This window comes from Bos grunniens, chromosome 5, assembly GCF_055505025.1.
Source record: "Bos grunniens cultivar Pamir isolate PY7600 chromosome 5, Bosgru_T2T1.0, whole genome shotgun sequence".
Classification (NCBI taxonomy): Eukaryota; Metazoa; Chordata; class Mammalia; order Artiodactyla; family Bovidae; genus Bos; species Bos grunniens.
Genome location: NC_141169.1, coordinates 42,344,228 through 42,364,179, shown reverse-complemented (window position 1 = coordinate 42,364,179; position 19,952 = coordinate 42,344,228). Strand labels below are relative to the sequence as shown.

The 19,952-nt window shown below is 37.4% G+C and overlaps 1 pseudogene; it reads right to left on the bottom strand.

Annotated features, from left to right (window-relative positions):
- Positions 1-16,450: 16,450 nt before the first annotated feature.
- Positions 16,451-18,159, bottom strand: LOC147371807 (ATP synthase F(1) complex subunit alpha, mitochondrial pseudogene; annotated as a pseudogene).
- Positions 18,160-19,952: the final 1,793 nt, after the last annotated feature.

The window sequence follows — 19,952 nt, the reverse complement described above, 5'->3', positions numbered from 1 at the left end:
GTTTTCTTGAGCAATCATTAACATATAATGGTCTTCCAAAGTTTCCTAATATTCCCCCTCTATCTATAATCCCCTAGTGGGATTTCTAAAGCTATCTGTGCAATGATCTTACTCTATCCCTATCAGAAGTGGTACTAATCTGCATAAATCAAAAATTTGTAGTAGCTGAATGATCAAAAGAATAATATTCTTCCAAATAACATAAGTATACAGTAATATACTTCTAAATAACATAAGGTAGTGCATTTTTTTTTTTTTTTTACTTTCTTGAATCCAAGATTACAAACAACTTGGGAAATCAAAATTTTTCCTGACTTTTTATTCTGCACAAATTCATGGATCTGCATCCCTTCTTAGATATTCTTTGTAGTTGTATAGCACAGAACTTCTTATCAAAGAAAAGATATCTGGGGAAAAATACAGTAAACTGTCATGATTTTATCTGTTGCCTCTTCAAAGGATCAGTTCAGTCAGTTCAGTTCAGTTGCTCAGTTGTGTCCAGCTCTTTGCAACCCCATGGACTGCAGCACGCCAGGCTTCCCTGTCCATCACCAACTCCTGGAGCCTACTCAAACTCATCTCCATCACATCAGTGATGTCATCCAATCATCTCATCCACTGTTGTCCCTTCTCCTCCCACCTTCAATATTTTCCAGCATCAGGGTCTTTTCCAATGAGTCAGCTCTTTGCATGAGGTGGCCAAAGTATTGGAGTTTCAGCTTCAGTATCAGTCCTTCCAATGAATTTTCAGGATTGATTTCCTTTAGGATGGACTGGTTTGATCTCCTTGCAGTCCAAGGGATTCTCAAGAGTCTTCTCCAATGCCACAGTTCAAAAGCATCAATTCTTCAGTGCTCAGCTTTCTTTATAGTCCAACTCTTACATCCATACATGACTACTGTAAAAACCATAGCTTTGACTACACAGACATCTGTTGGTAAAGTAATGTCTCTGCTTTTTAATATGCTGTCTAATTTGGTCATAGCTTTTCTTCCAAGGAGCAAGCGTCTTTTACTTTCATGGCTGCAATCACCATCTGCAATGATTTTGGAGCCCAAAAAAATAGTTTCTCACTGTTTCCATTGTTTTCCCATCTATTTAACATGAAGTGATGAGACCGGATGCCATGATCTTCATTTGCTGAATGGTGAGTTTTAAGCCAACTTTTTCACTCTCCTCTGACACTTTCATCAAAGGCTCTTTAGTTCTTCGCTTTCTGAGGTTATTGATATTTCTCCTGGCAATGTTGATTCCAGCTTGTGCTTCATCCAGCCCAGAATTTTGCACGTACTCTGCATATAAGTTAAATAAGCAGGGTGACAATATACAGCCTCGATGTTCTTCTTTTCCTGTTTGGAATCAGTCTGTTGTTCTATGTCTGGTTCTAACTGTTGCTTCTTGACCTGCATACAGATTTATCAGGAGGCAGGTAAGGTGGTCTGGTATTCCTATCTCTTGAAGAATTTTCCACAGTTTGTGGTGGTCCACATAGTCAAATTGCTTTCGCATAGTCAATAAAGCAGAAGTAGATGTTTTTCTGGAACTCGCTTGCTTTTCTGATGAACCAACAGATGTTGGCAATTCGATCTTTGGTTCCTCTGCCTTTTCTAAAACCAGCTTGAACATCTGGAAGTTTATGGTTCAGGTACTGTTGAAGCCTGGCTTGGAGAATTTTGAGAATTATTGCTAGCCGTGTGAGATAAGTGCAATTGTATGGTAGTTTGAACATTGTTTGGCATTGCCTTTCTTGGGGACTGGGATGAAAACTGACCTTTTCCAGTCCTGTGGCCATGGCTGAGTTTTCCAGATTTGGTAGCATATTGAGTGCAGCACTTTCACAGCATCATCTTTTAGGATTTGAAATAGCTCTACTGGAATTCCATCACCTCCACTAGTGATGCTTCCTAAGGCCCACTGGACTTCACATTCCATGATGTCTGGCTCTAGGTGAGTGATCACCTCATCATGGTTATTTGGGTCATGAAGATTTTTTTGTAGAGTTCTTCTGTGTATTCTTGCCATCTCTTCTTAATATCTTCTTCTTCTGTTAGGTCCATACCATTTCTCTCCTTTATTGTACCCATCTTTGCATGAAATGTTCCCTTGGTATCTCTAATTTTCTTTAAGAGATCTCTAGTCTTTCCAGTTCTATTATTTCCGTTTATTTATTTATTTTTTTTTGCATTGATCACTGAGGAAGCCTTTCTTATCTCTCTTTGCTATTCTTTGGAACTCTGCATTCAAATGGGTATATCTTTCCTTTTCTCCTCTATCTTTAGCCTCTCTTCTTTCACAGCTATTTGTAAGGCCTCATCAGACAATCATTTTGCCTTTTGCATTTCTCTTCCTTGAGATGGTCTTGATCACTGCCTCCTATACTATGTCATGAACCTCCATCCATAGTTCTTCAGGCACTCTGTCTCTCAGATCCAATCCCTTGAATCTATTATTCACTTCCTCTGTATAATCATAAGGGATTTGATTTGGGTCATACCTGAATGGTGTAGTGACTTTCCTTACTTTCTTCAATTTAAGTCTGAAATTGGCAATAAGGAGTTCATGACCTGAACCTCAGTCAGCTCCCAGTCTTGTTTTTGCTAACTGTATAGAGCTTCTCCATCTATGTCTGCAAAGAATATGATCAATCTGGTCAGTATTGATCATCTGGTGATGTCCATGTGTAAAGTCTTCTCTTGTGTTGTTGGAAGAGAGTTTGCTATGACCACTGCATTCTCTTGGAAAAATTCTGTTAACCTTGGCCTGCTTCATTTTGTACTCCAAGGCCAAATTTGCCTGTTACTCCAGGTATTTCTTGACTTCCTACTTTTGTATTCCAGTCCTCTATAAGGAAGAGGATGTCTTTTTTGGGTGTTAGTTCTAGAAGATCTTGTAGGTCTTTATAGAACTGTTCAACTTCAGCTTCTTCAGCATTACTGGTTGGGACATAGACTTGGATTACTGTGATTTTGAGTGGTTTACCTTGGAAATGAACAGAGATCATTCTGTCATTTTTTGAGATTGCATCCTAGTACTGTATTTTGGACTCTTTTGCTGACTATGAGGGCTATTTGATTTCTTCTAAGGGATTCTTACCCACAGTAGTAGACATAATGGTAATATGAGTTAAATTCACCCATTCCAGTCCATTTTAGTTTCAGTTCAGTTCAGTTGCTCATTCGTATCCGACTCTTTGTGACCCCACGAATTGCAGCACGCCAGGCCTCCCTGTCCATCACCAACTCCCAGAGTTCACTCAAACTCACGTCTATCCAGTCGGTGATGCCATCCAGCCATCCATCCTCTGTCTTCCCCTTTTCCTCCTGCCCGCAATCCATCCCAGCATCAGAGTCTTTTTCAGTGACTCAACTCTTCGCATGAGGTGGCCAAAGTACTGGAGTTTTCAGCTTTAGCATCATTCCTTCCAAAGAACACCCAAGACTGATCTCCTTTAGGATGGACTGGTTGGATCTCCTTGCAGTCCAAGGGACTCTCAAGAGTCTTCTCCAACACCACAGTTCAAAAGCATCAGTTCTTTGGTGCTCAGCTTTCTTCACAGCTTCCTTAACCTGAAGTAAATGCTACAGCAAAAAGTTTTGGTTTTGTTCCATTGTTGGCATACTCCTTTAGCTCCAGCACACTTTTATGTTTATGATACCTAACCAAAGAAAGCAGTATATATTTTAAGCGCACTAGGTTTGGAGTTCAAAGAACTAGTATTTAAGGCCCAGTTACACGATGTAAGTTTAGGAAAACACCTTGACTATTCATTTTAGTTATATGTAGAATGAAACTAATTATCTAATTAGTGATTATAGAGTGTTTGGTTAAATGGCATGAAGTAAATCAAAACTGAAAGGGATACAAAATCATATTTATGATAGTTGATTAGAAAATAGTAAGGAATCACTGCAATTCCCTTGACTTTTTAGAAGGAGTTTTTATTTCAGCTAAATTTGAATGCAATTTAGCTGTATAGTATTTAAGCCTCTAGTAGAAGTGTGCATTTTCTAGATGCAAGACATAAATCATTACCTTAATTTTACAAATAATCTATGCTTTTCTTAAACTCTCAGAGAATTTAACTTCTGTCATGAATTTTCAGAATGAGTGGAGAAAATTTAACTTTATATGCAATTTCCATTCCTTTTATTTTTTAAATTGTGAGAGGTTTCAAACTCACAGAAAGCAATAATAGCAAATACTCATACCAATGGCTATGTGCCAGGTTTAGTTACATGTATTGAATCATTAGATTTTCACAGTAACACTTTGAGGCAAATATATCAGCTATCTTCATTTTACAGGTGAGGAAAGCAAAGGTCAAGGTTGTGAATGTAATAAACGCAAAATTGGGATTGGAATGCAGCTCATTTGACTCTGGAAACCAGGTCTTGACCATGTCACAATACTATCTACTTCATAAAAAGAGAAATTAAGCTTCAAAAAATGATAAATGTTAAAATTTGCCATGCTTTTCCCAAATTACTTTCTTTAGGTGGTGGTAAGCAGAGCATTCAGAAAACTAAGATCATGGCATCTGGTCCCATCACTTCATGGGAAATAGATGGGGAAACAGTGGAAACAGTGGCTGACTTTATTTTTTTGGGCTCCAAAATCCCTGCAAATGGTGATTGCAGCCATGAAATTAAAAGACGCTTACTCCTTGGAAGGAAAATTATGACCAACCTAGATAGCATATTCAAAAGAAGGACATTACTTTGCCAGCAAAGGTCCATCTAGTCAAGGCTATGGTTTTTCCAGTGGTCATGTATGGATGTGAGAGTTGGACTGTGAAGAAAGCTGAGTGCTGAAGAATTGATGCTTTTAAACTGTGGTGTTGGAGAAGACTCTTGAGAATCCCTTGGACTGCAAGGAGATCCAACCAGTCCATTCTAAAGGAGATCAGTCCTGGGATTTCTTTGGAAGGAATGATGCTAAAGCTGAAAACTCCAGTACTTTGGGCACCTCATGCAAAGAGTTGACTCATTGGAAAAGACTCTGATGCTGGGAGGGATTGGGGGCAGGAGGAGAAGGGGACAACAGAGGATGAGATGGCTGGATGGCATCACCGACTCGATGGACGTGAGTTTGAGTGATCTCTGGGATTTGGTGATGGACAGGGAGGCCTGGCGTGCTGCAATTCATGGGGTCACAAAGAGTCGGACATGACTGAGCGACTGAACTGAACTGAACTGAACTGAGGCAGAACAGAGTTAGTTGGCCTCTTGTGCACCTTTTCAAATTCATTGCCTTCCACAGAGCATTTGCAAAGAGCCAATATTTTTGTCGATGTTGAGTAGTATGAATTCTTTGGATATTTTGATAAATCAGTAGCAAATATTTTCTTCCAGTCATTAGGCAGCTTTTTCATTCTGTTTGTGGTTTCTTTAACTGTGCAAAAGCTATTTTGTTTGATGTAGTTCCATTGTTTATTTTTGCCTTTGTTTACCTATCCTGAGAGTTCAGTTTAGTCAGTCAGTTGCATCACCTTTACAATCCCATGGACAGCAGCATGCCAGGCCTCCCTGTCCATCACCAACTCCCAGAGCTTGTTCAAACTCATGTCCATTGAGTCAGGAATGCCATCCAACCATGTCATCTTCCATCATCCCTTTCTCCTCCAGCCTTCAATCTTTCCCAGCATCAGGGTCTTTTTCAATTAATCAGTTCTTTGCATCAGGTAACCAAAGTATTGGAGTTTCTGCTTCAGCATCAGTCCTTCCAATGAATATTCAGGACTGATCTCCTTTAGGATGGACTGGTTGGATCTCCTTGCAGTCCAAGGGACTCTCAAGAGTCTTCTCCAACACCACAGTTCAAAAGCATCAATTCTTCAGTGCTTGGCTTTCTTTATAGTCCAACTCTCACATCCATATATGACTACTGGAAAAACCAAAACTTTGACTAGACGGACCTTTGTTGGCAAAGTAATGTTTCTGCTTTTTAATATGCTGCCTAGTTTGGTCATAGCTTTTCTTCCAAGGAGCAAGTGTCTTTTGATTTCATGGCTGCAGTCACCATCCTCAGTGTTTTTGGAGCTGGAGAAAATAAAGTCTCTCTCACTGTCTGCATTGTTTCCCCATTTATTTGCCTTGAAGTATTGGGACTGGATGCCATGATCTCCATTTTCTGAATGTTGAGTTTTAAGCCAACTTTTTCACTCATCTCTTTCACTTTCATCAATTGGCTCTTCAGTTCCTCTTCACTTTCTGCCATAAGGTTGGTGTCATCTGCATATCTTAGGTTATTGATATTTCTCCCAGCAATCTTGATTCCAGCTTGTGCTTCACCCAGCCTGGCCTTTCGCATGATGCACTCTGCATAAAAATTAAATAAGCAGGGTGACAATATACAGCCTTGACATACCCTTTTCCCAATTTGGATCCAGTCTGTTGTTCCATGTCTGGTGCTAACTGTTGCTTCTTGACCTGCATACAGATTTCACAGGAGGCAGGTAAGGTCATCAAGAGATGGTATTCCCATCTCTTGAAGAATTTCCCACATTTTGTTGTGGTCCACACAGTCAAAGGCTTTGGCATAATCAATAAAGCAGAAGTAGATGTTTTTCTGGAATTCTCTTGCTTTTTCTATGATCCAGCTGATGTTGGAAATTTAGTCTCTGGTTCCTCTGCTTTTTCCAAATCCAGCTTGAACATCTGGAAGTTCTCAGTTCACATACTGTTGAAGCCTTTCTTGAAGAACTTTGGTTATTACTTTGTTAGTATGTAAGATGGTGCAATTTTGTGGTAGTTTGAACATTGTTTGACATTGCCTTTCTTTGGCATTGCAGTGAAAACTGACCTTTTCCAGTCCTGTGGCCACTGCTGAGTTTTCCAAATTTGCTGGCATATTGACTGCAGCACTTTCACAGCATCACCTTTTAGGATTTGAAATAGATCAGCTTGAATTCTATCCTCTCTACCAGCTTTGTTCTTAGTGATGCTTCTTAAAGCCCACTTGACTTCAGACTCCAGGATGTCTGCCTCTAGGTGAGTGATCACACAATTGTGGTTATTTGGGTCATTAAGATCTTTTTTATATAGTTCTTCTGTTTTCTTGTCACCTTTTCTTAATATCTTCTGTTTCTTAACATCTTCTGTTATGTCCATACCATTTCCGTCCTTTATTGTGCCCATCTTTGCATGAAATGTTCCCTTGGTATCTCTTATTTTCTTGAAGAGATCTCTAGTCTTTTCCATTCTATTGTTTTCCTCTATTTCTTTTCATTGATCACTGAAGAAGGCTTTCTTGTCTCTCCTTGCTAGTCTTTGGCACTCTGCATTCAAATGGGTATATCTTTCCTTTTCTTCTTTTCCTGTCACTTCTCTTCTTTTCTCAACTATTTTTAAGGCCTTGTCAGACAACCATTTTGCCTTTTTGCATCCCCTTTTCTTGGGAATGGTCTTGATCACTGCTCCCTGTACAATGTCACAAATCCTTGTCCATAGTTCTTCAGGCACTCTATCAGATCTAATCCCTTAAATCTGTTTGTCATTACCACCATATAATGTAAGGGATTTGATTTAGGTCATTTTAGCATTTGATTTAGATCTTCCTGAGAAGACATATCCAAAAAATATTGGTAAGACCAATGTCAAAGGCTGTACTGTTTATATTTTCTTCTAGGAGTTTTAGAGCATCAGATCTTACAGTTACTCTCTTGAAAGCTCCTTGGACTGCAGGGAGATCAAACCAGTCAGCTCTAAAGGAAATCAACCCTGAATATTCATTGGAAGGACTGATGCTGAAGCTGAGGCTCCACTACTTTGGCCACCTGATGTGAAGAGCCGACTCATTGGAAAAGACTCTCATGGTGGGAAAGATTGAAGGCAGCATAAAATGAGATGGTTAGATAGCATCATTGCCGCACTGGACATGAATCTGAGCAAACTTTGGGAGATAGTGAAGGACAGGGAGGCCTGAGGTACAGCAGTCTGTGGTGTCACAAAGAGTTGGACGCCACTTAATGACTGAACAACAACTACTGTTAAGTCTTTAATCCATTTTCGAGGTTGTTTTTGTTGTTGTCATAAACAGTGTGAGAAAGTAGTCTGGTTTCATTCTTTTGCATTCTTTCCAGTTTTTCCAAAACCATTTATTGAAGATGCTGTCTTTTGTCCATTGTATATAACCTTGCCACTTCAGCCAATATGGAAAGATTAACTTTCCATATAAACTTGGCTATATTTCTATATTCTATTTCTGTTCCATTGATCTATGTATCTTTTACTTAATGCAAGTTTTATGCTGCTATGATTACTGTAGCTTTGTAATGTAGTTTGAAACCATAGAGCATGGTATCTATAGTTTTGTTCTTTCTCAAGATTGCTTTGCTCTGGGATCCTTTGTGGTTCCATACAAATGTTAGGATTATTTGTTCTAGTTCTGTGAAAATGTCATTGGTATTTTGATAGGAGTTTCACTGGATCTGTAGATTACTTTGAGTAGTATGGCTATTTTAATGGTATTAATTTCTCTTAATTCATGACCATGGTATGTCTTGCCATTTGTTTATGTCATCTCCAATTTCTTTCAGCAAAGTTTTATGCTTTCCAGAGTGAAAGTCTAACATGTTTGGTTAGATTTATCCCTAGGTATTTATTCTTTTTGATGCAGTTGTAAATGAGATTGTTTTCTTAATTTTTTAGTTTGTTAGTAGTGAAACAGATTTCTGTATATTAATTTTGAATCTTGAAATTTCCCTGATTTCACTTATAGGCTCTAACAGATTTTTGGTATTATCTTTAGAATTTTCATATATATTATCATGTCATCTGCAAACAATGAGCCTTTACCGTTTTTTCTTTCTGATTTAGATATCTTTTATTTCTTTTTCTTTTTTGACTGTTGTGACTTAGACTTCCAATACTATGCTGCATAAAAATGGCGAGAGTGGACATCTTTGTTCCTAGTCTTAAAGTAAATGCTTTCAATTTTTCACCATTAAGTACAATTTGGGCTGTGACTTTTTCAGAGCCTTCTATATCCGCTATGTTGAAAGGTTATCTCATAAATGAATGTTGAATTTTATCAAAAGCTTTTTCTGTAACTATTGAGATGGTATATTTTATTCATCAAGTTGTTAATGTGGGGAGTCACATTGTTTGATTTGTAGATATTAAACCATCCTTGTATCCCTGGGATAAATCCCATGTCATATGATTCTTTGAAACTACTGTTTATTTGGTTTGCTACTTTGCCAACAAAGGTCCGTCTAGTCAAGGCTATGGTTTATCCTGTGGTCACGTATGGATGTGAGAGTTGGACCATGAAGAAGGCTGAGCGCTGAAGAATTGATGCTTTTGAACTGTGGTGTTGGAGAAGACTCTTGAAAGTTCCTTGGACTGCAAGGAGATCCAACCAGTCCATTCTGAAGGAGATCAGCCCTGGGATTTCTTTGGAGGGAATGATGCTGAAGCTGAAACTCCAGTACTTTGGCCACCTCATGCGAATAGTTGACTCATTGGAAAAGACTCTGATGCTGGGAGGGATTGGGGGTAGGAGGAGAAGGGGACGACAGAGGATGAGATGGCTGGATGACATCACTGACTCGATGGACTTGAGTCTGAGTGAACTCCGGGAGTTTGTGATGGACAGGGAGGCCTGGCGTGCTGCGATTCATGGGGTCGCAAAGAGTCAGACACAACTGAGCAACTGAACTGAACTGAACTGAATATTTTGCTGAGGATTTTTAAATCTATGCTCATCAGTGATATTGGCTTGTAATTTTCTTTTTCAAATAGTCTTTGTCTAATTTTGGTATTAGGGTAATTCTACCTTCAATTTTGAAAAACCATTTGAGAAGAACAAGTGTTTTCTCTTCTTTAAAAGTTTAGTAAAATTCACTTGTGAGTTTGTCTCATCATGGATTTTTGTGTGGTGGGATATTTTTTTTTACTGACTCAAATACATTATCAGTAATTGGTCTGTTCATATTTTCTATTTCTCCCTCATTCAGTCTTGCGAGATTACATTTCTAGAAATTTATCCATTTCTTCCAAGTTTTCCATTTTATTGGTGTATAACTCTTCATAGTAATCTCTTATGATCCTTTGTATTTCAGTGGTGTCAGTTTCATTTCTGATTTTATTAATTTGTACCTTCCTTTTTTCTTCATGAATATGGTTAAAAGTTGACCAATTTTGTTATCTTTCCAAAGAATGACATCTTAGTTTCATTGATGTTTTCTACTTTAATTTTAGTCTTTATTTTATTTATACTTGCTTTGATATTCATTGTTTGTTTCCTTCTACTAACTTCGGGTTTGTTTGTTTTTTATAGTTCATTTAGCTATAAGGTTTAGATTGTTTCTTTAAGATTGTGTTGTTTCTTGATGTAAGCTTATTGCTATGACCTTCTGTCATAGAAACACTTTTGCTGCATTCCATAGATTTTGGAACATTTTGTTTCCATTTTCATAGCTTCAGGTATTTTAAAATTTTCTCTTTAGTTTCTTCAGTGACCATTTTGTTTGTGTATAAGAATGTTGAGTAGCCTCCAAGTGTTTGTGTTTTTTATAGATTTTTTTTTATGTAGGTAATTTCTAATTTCATACTTTGTGGTTGGAAAAGATTTTTGATATGATTTCAATCTTCCTAAATGTATTGATGCTTCTTTTGTGATCTAGTGTGAGATCTATGCTAAAAAATAGCCCATGTGCACTTGAAAGTATATTCTGCTGGTTTTGGTGAAATATTTTGCATATAATCTATTAATTTCATATGGGCTAATGTGCTATTTAAGGTTAGTGTTTCCTTAACTGATTTTCTGTCTGAGTGACCTGTCCTTTGATGTATCTGGGGTGTTAAAGTTCCCTACTATTATTGTATTACTGTAAATTTCTCCCTTTATATTTGTTGATATTTGTTTTATGTATTTAGATGTGCCTATGATGGGAATATCTGTATTTATAATTGTTACATCTTCCTGCTAAAACTTGATCTCTTTATTATTATGTGATGCTTTTCTTTGTCTCTTGATACAGGGTTATAAAGCTTGTTTTATCTAAGTATTGCTGTCTTAGCTTTTTCATTTCCATTTGCATGGAACATATTTTTGTGTCTCCTCACTTTCAGTCTATGTGTGTCTTTAGGTCAGCTATTTGTATGTGTGTGTATATATATATATATTATTCTTTTTTTAAAAAAAGCCATTCAGCTACCCTACTTATTCTGATTGGAACATTTAATATATTTACATCTTAAATTAATTAGTGATGGGTATGTACTATGGCCATGTTTTTGGTTTTGTAGTTCTCTTTTGTTCCTTTAATCTTCTTTACTTTTGCTTTCTACCCTTGTAATTTGATGATTATTCTTTATTTTTATATTTGTTATATATTTTAAGTTGATGATCTCTTTATTTTGAACACATTCAAATCACTCTACATTTTTATATCTTTCTGTTTTGTGTATTCCTTAACTGTTTATTATAAACATTGATGATTATATTACCTTCCCACTGGTTTTATAATTAATTGATCCATTACCTTAACTATGTTTTTACTTACCAAGGTGATTTTTTCCTTTCATACTTTTTATGTTGGTAATTGTGATCTTTTCTTGTCTGCTTAGAGAAATTCCCCTAACATTTCTTTTACAACTGGTATGCTGCTGCTGCTAAGTCGCTTCAGTCATGTCCAACTCTGTGCAACCCCGTAGATGGCAGTCCACCAGGCTCCCCAGTCCCTGGGATTCTCCAGGCAAGAACACTGCAGTGGGTTGCCATTTCCTTCTCCAATGCATGAAAATGAAAAGTGAAAGTGAAGTATACAGGTGATAAATTCTTTTACATTTTGGTGTCTGTGAAACTTTTTCTCCTCTTCCAATATGAATGTTAAATATGCCTAATAGAGTATTCTTGATCATAGAATTTTTCCGCTTCATTGCTTTCACTATATTACACTATATCCTTCTGGTCTGCAGTTTCATCTGAAAAGCCAACTGATGTTCTTATGACAGCTCCTTTGTGCTTCTTTTAAGATTCTTTTCTTCTCTCCCTTTAAGACTTTCTTTCTCTTTTTAATTTTTGCCATTTTTATTATAATGTGTCTTGGTGTGGACCTCTTTGGGTTCACCTTGTTTGGAACTCTCTGCTTCCTAGATCTGACTTGAACCCCTTGCTTCTTGGGGAGAGCTTCTGCAGTTTTTATTATTCTTCTGTTTGTTCATTGCCTACCCAGGGGTATGGGTCTTAATTATACTGTGCCTCTATCCCACCTACTTAATCTAATTGTGTTTCCTTCTCCATATCTTTATTTGTAGAAAATCTTTGACTGGAATAAAGATTACTCTCATAGCTAGTTGCTCCATTAAGTAATGTAACTTTGTTTTTTGTTTTTGTTTTGGGTGTTTTATGGGAAGGGGCAAGTATTTGGAAATTTGGTGTGTCTGTGGGAGGAACTGAATTGTGTCTTCCTACTCTATTGTATTGACCACTTCCTCTCTCCATGTATGGTTTCAACTAGCACTTACTTACTAAATATTAGAGAATAATCTGAATTTAAATGTGCAATGTTCCATAATATCAAAACGCTGACAATCTAGAGGCTGAATTTATGGAAAAACAAGCAGTTATTGGTTAGATACTTTTTTATCTGGAGAAACAATGATAACTAGGTTAAGCACGGTCCCTTTCCTCATGGAATTTAAATTCTATTGAAAGATTTAGGCAGTGATAGTGTATATAAATAAAGCAAATAATTACAGACTGTGATGATTTCCAAAAGGGAAATGAGTATTTTATTATTAAAGAAATAAAAAGGCAGGTATTTTAGATGTAGTCAAGGCATGGTATTGTGTCCTGTAAGACATGGACTCAAATATGAAAAAGATAGTTACAATCACCAGAAGTTTACTATCTAATGAAAGTCATACATTAAATATATAATTAACTACATGGGACAAAATTAAGTAAAACCACAGAAGAGATAAAATTATGTAATGTAGAAATAAAAAAATCCCTAAATAACTCTAATTATAGTTAATCAGGAAAATATTTATGGACAATATAACGTTAAGTTGGGTTTTGAAGGATGACTATGTTTCTGCTGATAGAATGAGTAAAAAATAAAATAAAATAAAATAAACAGTATGACAAAAAAAAACAGAGAAAGTGAAATCACACTCCAAATTCGGGAAATGGTGCCTAGTCTAACAGGATAGAAGCAAAGGAGTGAAGGCATGTGAAAATGAGATGACTTGGTAAATGGAACTTAAACCACATTAGAATAAAAAGCAATTTCTAGTTATCCAATTGAGGACAGAAGAAAACCTCTATCTAATTTTGAGGGGAAGAAAGATTAGTATACTTGTTGATCCTATATTCTATGTGGATACATTATTATCCCAAAGAAGAGTAAGAGACATATTTTTCAAATGTTTCATTTTTTGAAGTGCTCTTGCTTATCGCTGACAAAGGTCCGTCTACTCAAAGCTATAGTCTCTCCAGTAGTCATGTATGGATGTGAGAGTTGGACCATAAGAAAGCTGAGCACCACAGAATTGACACTTTTGAACTGTGGTGTTGGAGAAGACTCTTGAGAGTCCCTTGGACTGCAAGGAAACCAAACCATTCAATTCTAAAGGAAATCAGTCTTTTAATGTTCATTGGAAGGACTGATGCTGAGGCTGAAGCTCCAATACTTTGGCCACCATGATGAGCAGGTCTGACTCATTGGAAAAGACCCTGATGCTGGGAAAGATTGAAGGCAGGAGGAGAAGGGAATGACAGAAGATGAGATGGTTAGATGGTACCACCGACTAGGTGGACAAGAATTTGACCAAGCTCCCAGAGTTGGTGATAGACAGGGAAACCTGGTGTGCTGCAGTCCATGGGGTTGCAAAGAGTCAGACAGGACTGAGAGACCGAACTTGCTTATGGGACGATCTTACAGAGAATAAAGAGAACTGAAAATCTTAATTAGGTGGATTAATAAGTAATGTGGGAGTATCTGAGAAAGAGACACATAGTAGTAGAAAGAATGTGATAATCTGAATAAGACATTCAAATTTAGTTTAGAAGCTCAACTAGTTCCATATGGTGACAAGTTCATCTGTAGAAATGGAAGTGGATGGCTTATGTGGGTAGAAGTGAATATCATTAAAGATGAAGATGCTAAGTAACAAAATGGCCATGTTTGGGAATGATTTATTCACATGTATATTGAAAAGATTCAGAATGATGATAGGACTTGGGACAAAGAGGAAACTAGGTAAGATCATCAAGACTTAAAAAGGAACCTGTGAAAAGATATTTGCCATCTTCAATACTCAGGAAGAAGAAAATTAGAAAATAGGGTACTAGTTTTTTTGTTTTTATCAGTTTGGTAAACATTAAAAGATGTTTTGCAGAGGGGCCTAAACAGGCAAACAGATATTATGTTTTCCTGAAGTGAATGCTACTATCCTTTTGATTAGATATTTGAAAATATCTATTAATTCACCCATCCCATTTTTAAGAAGCTATTCTGCAGGACCTGATTAAAAATATTCTTTTTAAGTTATAATTAACATAAAATATTATATTATTTTTGGGTATGCCACATAATAATTCAATTTACTTCAGTTCAGTCACTCAGTCATGTCCAGCTCTTTGCAACCCCATGGACTGCACTGTCCATCACCAACTCCCAGAGCTTGTTCAAACTCATGTCCATTGAGTTGGTGATGTCATCCAAGCATCTTATCCTCTGTCATCCCCTTCTCCTCCTGCCTCGAATCTTTCTCAGTATCAGGGTCTTTTTCAATGAGTCAGTTCTTTGCATCAGGTTAGCCAAAGTATTGGAGCTTCAGCTTCAGCATCAATCCTTCCAATGAATATTCAGGACTGATTTCCTTTAAGATTTCCTTTAGGATCAATTTATTTACACATTATAAAATGATAACCACGATAAAGTTCAGTTACAGTTTATAATCATACAAAGTTGTTACAGTAGACTATATTCCTATGTGTACATCTTCATGATTTTTACTTTTTAGCTGGAAATTTGTATGCCTTAATCCTCTTTACCTATTTCACCCATCCCTCTCTCCTCTGACAACCAACAGTTTATTATCTGTATATATCAGTCTTTTTTTCCCATTTTGTTCTGTTTATTCACTTGTTTTGTTTTTTTAAACACCATATATAAGTGAAACCATACACTGTTTACTTTTCTAGTATACTACTTAGAATCCAGATCTATCTCTCTTGCCTCAAAGGCAAGATTTTATTCTTTTTTATACTAGAATAATTGTCCATTGTGGTGTGTGTGTATATATATATACACACACACACACATATATATATATATATAGCTATCACATCTTATCAATGTATCCATTGATGGATACTTAAGTTACTTCAGTATTTGACTATCATAAATAATTCTGCAGTGAATATAAGGATATATATATATTAAATATATATTATATTTAATGTATATATATTCAAATTAGTGGAGTTTTTGTTTTCTTCAGGTAAATTCCCCAAAGTGGAATTGCTGGATCATATATACTCTATCTTAAGTTTTTTGAGGAATCTTCATACTGTTTCCATAAGGTTTGCATCAATTTATAATTGCACTAGCAATACAAGGGTTTCCTTTACTCTGAATCCTCTTCAGCAGTTGTTTTATGCCTTTTTGATGAAAGTCATTCTGACAATTGTGGGATGGTATCTCACTGAGGTTTTGATGTGTGTTTCCCTGGTGACTAGTGATGCTGAGCACTTTTTCATGTGCTTGTTGACCACTTATATGTCTTCTTTGGTGACTATTCAGATCCTCTGCCCATTTTTAATTGTTTTCTTTATGTTGCTGCTGCTAAGTTGCTTCAGTCATGTCTGACCCTGTGCAACCCCACAGACAGCAGCCCACCAGGCTCCTCCATCCCTGGGATTCTCCAGGCAAGAATACTGGAGTGGGTCGCCATTTCCTTCTCCAATGCATGCACGCATGCTAAGTCACTTCAGTCGTGTCCAACTCTGTGCAACCCCATGGACAGCAGCCCACCAGGCTCCTCTGTCCACAGGATTCTTTAGGCAAGAATACTGGAGTGGGTTGCCATGTCCTTCTTTCTTTATGTTAAGTTTATGTATTTCTTTGTATTTTTGGATATCAATCTCCTATCAGAGATATCATTCACAAATAACTTCTTCCATTCTGTGGGTCGCCTTTTAATTTTGCTGGTGGCTTCCTCTGCTGTGAAAAGCCTTTAGTCTGATGTAGTCCTATTAGTTTATTTTTGCTTTTTGTTGTCCTTGCCTGAGGAGACAAATTTTTTAAATGTTGCTAAGATTGATGTCAAAGAGGTTATGCCTGTATTTTCTTCTAGGAGATTTATGTTTTCATTTAAATATTTAATTCATTTTTAGTTTATGTTTGTATATGATATGATAAAGTGGTCCATTTTTATTCTTTGCATGTAGCTGTGCAGTTATCTCAATAACATGTATTAAACAGGCTGAACTAGAAGAAACAATGACAAAACCAAACTGGCATTTGATGTGAATCCACAGGAGTTTAAGCTTCAAATCCAGCCAAGAAGTTTGTTACAATCTCTTTCAGCTTTGCATCTGTCTCTTCTGAGAACTTTCCATTGGTCCTGGTTTTGCCCAACAGGGCTTGATGTTGGCTGATAACATGAGGCAAGAAAGCATTCTCAAATTTTGTGATCTTGCTGGGCTCCAGCTTGTCAAGATACTCCCTGACACCCGCATAGATAACAGCCACTTGCTCTTCAATAGCCATAGGAGAATATTGTCCTTGCTTCAGCAGCTCAGTCAAATGCACACCATGACTCAAGAGTTGTTGAGTGGCAGCATCAAGGTCAGAATCGAACTAGGCAAAAGCAGCAACCTCACGATTCTGAGCCAACTCCAGTTTCATGGCACCTGCCACCTGTTTCATGACCCTGGTTTGGGCAGCAGATCTGACATGGGACACAGACAAACCAACATTAATGGCAGGGAGGATACCTTTGTAGAACAACTCTGTTTCCAAGAAGATCTGTCTGTCAGTGATGGAAATGACATTTGTTGGAATGTAAGCAGACACATCACCAGCTTGTGCTTCTGTGAGTGGTAGAGCAGTTAACGAGCCACCATCAAAAGCATCGTTCATTTTAGCTGCTCTCTCCAGTATATGGGAGTGCAGGTAGAACACATCACGAGGACAGGCCTCATGACTGGGCGGTGGGCAGAGCACCATAGATATCTGATGATAAGCAACTGCCTGTTTGGATAAGTCATCATAAACAATCAAAGCATGTTTGCCATTATCCCTAAAATATTCTCCCATTGAACATCCAGAGTAAGGAGCCAGGTACTAAAGTGGGGCAGCATCTGAAGCAGTATCTGAAACCACAATAGTATACTTCATGGCATCTGCATCTTTAAGTCTCTTCACCAACTGGGCAACAGTGGATCTCTTTTGACCAATAGCAACATGGATACAGTACAGCTTCTTCTTTTCATCAGTTCCATCATTGAATCATTTCTGGTTAATGATGTTTCTGGCAATTGGTGTTTTGCCAGTCTATCGGTCACCAATAACCAGATCACACTGACCATGACCAATCAGCACCAAGCTGTCCACAGCCTTAATGCCAGTTTGTGTTAGTTCCCACACAGAGATTCGAGGAATGACCCCAGGGGCTTTCAAGCCAACTCGTCTTCGGGCCTTGGAACCAATTGGACACTTTCCATCAGTGGCATTACCAAGGGCATAGACTACACGACCCAGCAGCTCCTCACTGACTGGAACATCTACAATAGCTTCAGTTCTCTTCACAATATCTCCTTTCTTAATTAGTTTATCACTTCCAAACACAACAACACCAACGTTGTCAGACTCCAAGTTCAGAGACATACCCTTTAAACCTAAAGAAAATTCTACCATTTCTTCTGCTTGAACATTTCTTAGCCCAAATACCCGGGCAATATAATCACCAATACTTAAAACATGCCCAGTCTCTTCAAGGTTAACAGAGGTATCAGCTCCAAGAATACGCTCTTCAAGAACAGAGGACACCTCAGCAGTGCCAGTCTTCTGAAGACAAGAGTTAGAGGCATGGAGGTTCCTTGCAGCAATGAAGGATGATCCCAAAGCATTTTTGGAGACCAGCCTGGCTCACAAAGGGAAGGCATGGGTACGGCCATGGCCATGAGCACGGACAGCATCTTTGCAGCTCCTCCTCAGGTGCTTCCTCTGCAGCCACAGCCTTGAGATCCACTGACCACCCTACTGTTTTGATGACTGTGGCTTTGTAGTATAATTTGAAGTCAGGAAATGTGATATCTCTTTCTTATTGTTCTTTCTCAAGATGCTTTGTATATTCGGTGATTCTATTACAAACTTTGGGATTGTTTGTTCTAGTTCTATGAAGAATGTCATGAGTATTTTGATAGACGTTGGAATGAATCTGTAGTTTGTTTTGGGTAGTATGGCCGCTTTAACAGTATTAATTCTTACAACTCAAGAACATGGGATATCTATTTATTTGTGTCATATAATTGACTCATTCAAAATGGGAAAGGGGTATGACAAGGCTGTTTATTTAATTTCTATGTTGAGTACATCATGTGAAATGCCAGACTGGATGAATTATAAGTTGGAATCAAGATTGCTGGGAGAAATATCAATAACCTCAGATATGCAGATGATACCACTATAATGGCAGAAAGTAAAGAGGAACTCAAGAGCCTCTTAATGAGGGTGAAAGATGAGAGTGAAAAAGCTAGCTTAAAACTCACTGTTACAAAAACTAAGATCATGGTATCCGGTCCCATCACTTCATGGCAAATAGAGGGGGAAAAGTGGAAGCAGTGACAGATTTTCTGTTCTTGGTCTCCAAAATCACTGTGAACAGTGACTGCAACCATGAAATTAAGACATTTGGCCCTTGGAAGGAGAGTGATGACAAGCCTGGAAAGTATATTAGAGCAGAGACATCACTTTTCCAACAAAGGTGCACATAGTCAAAGGTATAGTATTTTTAGTAGCCATGTATGGATATGAGAGTTGGACTATAAAGAAGGCTGAGTGCCAAAGAATTGACGCTTTTGAATTGTGGTGCTGGAGGACTCTTGAGCACCCACTGGACTGTAAGGAGATCAAACCAGTCAATCTTAAAGGAAATCAGCCCTGGAATATTCATTGGAAGGATTGATGCTGCAGATGAAGCTCCAATACTTTGGCCACCTGATGAAAAGATCTGACTCATGGGAAAAGACCCTGAATCTGGGAAATATTGAAGGCAAAAGGAGAAGGGGGTGACAGAGGATGAGAAGGTTAGATAGCATCACCACCTCAGAGGACATGAATTTGAGTGAACTCTGGGAGACAGTGAAGGACCCAGAAGTCTGGCATGTTGCATCCCATAAGATCACAGAGTTAGACATGATTTAGTGACTGAACAATAACAGCAACAAAGCATCCATAGTATGGAATAATATGCTCCTACTAAGAAGAAGTTAGACGTAAGTAATTTATGGGAAGATATCTACAATAAGTAAGTTGTTTTTTTTTTTTTTTTTTTGAGTTACAGAATTCTATGTGGAGTAAGCAATAAAAAGGAAATAAATTCTGTATATATTTGTATGAAAAGAAAGAAAGTTTTGGAGATTACCCTCCAATTTGATCACATAAGTTATATTTTGGGACAGGATTGAAGGGAGAAGATAGAGATTATGAATGTATTCCTTATACATTTTGACTTTTTTGACTTGTCAATACTACTTTTACTTTTAAAAATAAAAGTATCATAATAAATAGAACAATTTCTTCAAAAGGAATTAAAATCTTATAAAAGGATAACAGAAGTATACAAATAGTACCAAGAAGCAGAACAATTGATGGACCTTGAAAGATCAATAAATAATCCATTGAGGACATAGTCTAAGGAAAGAACTCCATAAATTTTTTATCATACTTAATGGTATTTTAAAGAAAAAATATCAACCTATTCAAAATC